The following is a 4,895-nucleotide window of genomic DNA, read 5'->3' as shown; positions in this document are numbered from 1 at the left end:
TCGATAGTTCATTCTTTTTTTTTATAGCTGAGTAGTATTCCATGGTTTGAATGTACTACAGTTGGTTTGCTCATTAATCCTTTGAATGACACCTGAGTTGTTACCAGTTCTTGGCTACTATGCATGTAACAGCTATGAATATTCATGTGCAGTTTTGAGTTTTTTTGTTTGTTTGTTTGTTGTTGTTGTTTTAATTAACATAAGTTGTCATTTTTCTGGGAAATATGTCCAGGAGTACAATTGCTGGTAACTTGGCTGTGCATGCATAGTTTTTAAAGAAACTTCCGAACTGTTTCCAGAGTAACTACACCATTTTACATTCTCACCAGCAATTATGAGTGATCCATTTTCTTCATATCTTTGCAGCACTTTGTGTTTTCAGTATATTTTATCTTAGACACTGTGATTTTAAGTTGCATTCCCCTGATGGCTAATGACATTGAAGCTCTTTTTATATGCTCATTTGCTATCTGTATATCTTCTTTGGTGAAATATCTCTTCTTATGTCTTAAATGGATTATTTGCATTTTTTACTATTTTGTTTTGGAAGTTCTTTTTTATATTATAAATACTAATCTTTTGTCAGATATATGGTTTGCAATTATTTTATTTCAGTCTGTAGCTTGCTTTTATCTTCTTAGCAAGGACTTTCACAGAGTAAATGTTTTAAATTTTGATCAAGTCCAATTTCTCAATCTTTTCTTTTATGGGTTATGCTTTTGGAGAAAAGTTTGAGAATGGCTTATATGGTTCTAAATCAGAGGATTTTCTCTTGATTTCTTTTTCTAAAAGTTTCATACTTTTTAATTTTACTTTTAAGTACAAGACCTATTTGTAAAATTTTGTAACCAAACACCTCCTTGGTGAAGTTCATTCCTAAGTATTTTATTCTTTTTGGTGCTATTGTAAAATAGACTGTTTTCTTAATTTCTTTTTTTTGGATAGTTCACTGTGATTGTATAGAAGCACAATTGATTTTTGTATTTTGACTATGTATTCTACAACTTGACTGAAGTTATCATTTCTAGTTTTTTAATTTGTGTAGCATCAGTTATAATGTCTCCCATTTCATTTCTGTTATTATCTATTTGAGTTTTTTCTCTTTTTATCATAGCCTGGCTAAGGGTTTGTCTCTTTTGTTTATTCAAAAAAACTGTTAATTTTGTTGATTGTTTCCTATTGTTTTATGTTGTGTTCGTGCCCCACATGACGAGAGTTGTGGGGAGCGAGGAGAGCTGTGCAGGGTTAAGAAAAGACAGTAGCCAATAATAGAGTTTAAGCAAGGCTAAGGGACCCCCAGTCTCAAGGACGAGATGCTCCAATTGGGCCTATGCATTAGCTTTTATTAGTTAGTTGGGGAAGCAAAGGAGATAAAGCTTGTCAATCTCAAGATCTGTGAATTCCATACACTATAATAGGAAACTGATTCAAGCCAATCACTCTTGCCGAAGGATGTTTGTACTTCCCTAAGAGACAAAACCTTTATGCATATGAATAGATGGAGAGCACATCATTGAATCACTTCCCTTGCAGGTTTTGGGAAGGAATGTAGTCACAGAGGCAGAGGCTTTCCTTAGCCTGGGGGAAGTGATGGGCTGTACCCATCTATGAACCCCATGGGTTCTCCTGTTCATCCCCACTCGACTGCACCTCGCTTGAGTTGTCCCCTCTTGCCCCCCCGCCCCCAAGTGGGGAATCTTACTCATCATTGGCTGACCAGCCATCTTTCTGGGACCAAACAGGGCGACATACGGTGCAAACACAAAGGTGAAGCAAAGTCCCTGAAAGGATCCATCTCACAGACTCTCCAGGTACAAGTAGACAGATGTGCTGCATGGCCACAATTTTATAGTCTTTTTTTTGTTTATTTCTGTTCAAATTTGTATTAGTTTCTTTTTTTTTAATCCCAACTTTGAGCTTTATTTGTTCTTACCTTTCTTGTTTCCTAAGGTTAATGCTAGGTTGTTTATTTGAGATCTTCCTTCTTTTTCAACATAAGCTTTTATCACTTCCCTCTTAGTACTGTTTTGTTATATCCCATAAGTTTTGTTGTTATATTGTATTTTCATTTGTTTTATAATGTTTTCTAATTTGTCTTTAGATTTCTTCTTTGACCCATTTGTTTGTTCAGTAATATATGAATCTCCACATATTTCTGAACTTTTTGATTTTTGTTTGTTATTAGTTTCTAGTTTCATACCATTGTGGTTGGAAAAGATACTTTATATAATTTGAATCTTCTTAAATTTATTATAACTTCTTTTGTAGTCTAACATGTGATCTATCCTAGAGGACATTCCTATGTACTTCAGAAGAATCTGTATTGTGCTGCTATTTGCATAAAAAGTTCTCCATGTGCCTGTTAGATCTATTTGGTTTATAGTTCGTTATTGTTTTTTCTCTCTGGATGTTCCATTCAATGTTTAAAGTGGGTATGAAGTCTCCTCCTATTATCTATCGCATTGCTGTTTATTTCTCCCTCCAGTTCTATTATTATTTGTGTTATCTATTTAGGTCTTCTGTTGCTGGTTACTTATATATTTATAATTTTTATATCTTCTTGATGAATCGATTCTTTTATCATTATATTATGTACTTTTTTGGCTCTTGTAACCTCGTTTTATTTAAAGTCTGTTTTTCTTGATATAGGTATAACAACCCATGCTATCTTTTGTTTACCATTTGCATGAAATACATTTTTCCATCTCTTCACTTTCAGCCTATGTGTGTCTTTAATCAAAGTGAGTCACTTGCACACAACATACAGTTGGGTCTTACATTTTTAGCCATTCAGATACTCCAAATATTTTGATTGGAGTGTTTAATCCATTTATGTTTAAAGTTATTATCAGTAAGGGAGGTATAGTATTGACATTTTGTTAATTATTTTGTCTTTTTTCCTCTTTTCCTTTTTTTTTTGTTGCTGCCTTTGTATCACTTTGTAGTGATATTCTTTGATTCCTTTCTCTTTTTCTCTTTTGTATCATATACATGATATACATACATAAGACATCTTGCAGTCTACATTTTTTTCCTTTCACCACTTCGAATGTATCATCCCATTCTCTTCTAAACTCAAGGTTTATGCTAAGAAATCTGCTAATAGTTTTATGGGAGCATCATTGTACATGAAGATTCTTTTTTTTTTTTTGCTATTATCAAAATTTTCTTTTTGCCATTGACTTTTGGCAGTTTTATTATGTGTCTTGATGAAGACTGCTTTGGATTTTTCATATTTTGAATTTCTTGTGCTTCATGAATCTGGATATTCATTTCTTCCCTAGATTCTCTAGCCATTATTTCTTTCAATAAGCTTTCTGCCCCTTTATCTTTCTCTCCTCTTCTGAGGCTCTCATCATGCGTATATTGTATTAGTTCACCTGAGTGTTTCCCATAAGTTATTTAGGCTTTTCACTGTTTTTTATTGTTTTTCTTTTCATTCCTCTGACAAGATAATCTCAAATGACCTATCTTCAAGTTCACTGATTTTTTTGCTTTATCAAATCTTCTGGGAGGCTCTGTATTGGATTTTTCAGTTCAGTTATAAGTATTCTTCAGCTTCATAATTTCTGTTTGTCTGTTTGGTTTTGTATGTTTTGTATGTTTTCTTTCTCTTTATTGATATTCTCATTTTTTTTCTCATGTTCTTTTCCTTATTTTGTTCAGTTGTTTGTGTTCTTTTGCAGTTCACTGATCCTCTTTAAAATGGTTATTTTTAATTCTTTGCCATGTACTTCATAGATCTCTGTTTTTTTTCTATTGGTTACTGGGGATTTATGATGATGATGATGATGACGATGATGATGATGATGATTATTATTTAGTTAATGTATTTCCCTAATTATTTGTGTTCCTTGAGGCTTTATGTTGCTGTGTACACATAGAAAGAAGCAGCCATCTCTTTCAGTTTCAAGAACTGGCTTTAGCAAGGAAAGACTTGAAGCAATCAGCCTGGCTAGAGATTCTGGAAGTCTCAAACCTTTTTTTATGGGATGTGCACATTTCACTCCTCTCCCCATCTTCCTGGGAGAGAAGTCTCAGGATTGTGTGTCTTTTCCAATCCTGCTGAGCTCTGCTGAGTACTGAGAGCCACCCTCCTATTTTCCCCAGGACAGTGCACTTAGATGCCAGGACATTGGTCACAACTTCCACTCCTCTCTCTCCCTCCTGAAAAAATCTCATGGTTACACACCTCATTTTAGTCCTGCAGATCTGATCCAACTGCTCAGAACTGCACTCTCTTTTGAGATCCGTGCCTTCTGCTTAGAACTGCATTATCTACTGAGATCCACGCAGGCTGCTGAGACCTTCCTTGTCTGCTGAGTTCCTTGCTGGGAGCTGGGCTGGGTTCTGTGTGCTGCACCAGCTGCCAAGGGCATGCTGCACCCATGTCCTTCTTTGTTCTTAGTTGCTCCAGAGCATTGAAGCTATGCCAAATTCCTCAGCACTTTGGGTGAAGCAAGACAGGAGAAGATTTCTCAGGCAGCATTCCAAATGGCTGTGTATGTTGGATGCACTTCTCATTCTTTCTTTTCCCTCCAGGAGACATTATTGGATGTTTCTTGATGTTTCACTCTGCCAATTTGGAAGAGAGGAAGACACAGGTAAAGGTAAATTGCTCTTTTTTTACATGTTTCAATGTGGTTGTTCTCAAGTCCCACGTTTTTCTCAGGTACTGCAACTTCTTAACTTGATTCTGGGTTTCTCATAAAAATATTTTGGTCCATATATGGTTGTTAAATCATTGTTTTTCTGTTTGTTTTTTTTTTTGGGGGGGGGCAGAGGGGCATGTGTCAGGATGCCCTCTTCTGCCATCTTGCTGAAATCAATCCCTTTCTTCAAAACTTGAGATATATATTTGTCAGGATTCCTCTACCACTTGTACCTGAAATTTT

Source organism: Rhinolophus hipposideros (genome assembly GCF_964194185.1).
Source record: "Rhinolophus hipposideros genome assembly, chromosome: 3".
NCBI classification, from domain to species: Eukaryota; Metazoa; Chordata; class Mammalia; order Chiroptera; family Rhinolophidae; genus Rhinolophus; species Rhinolophus hipposideros.
This window is presented reverse-complemented; position numbering follows the sequence as displayed.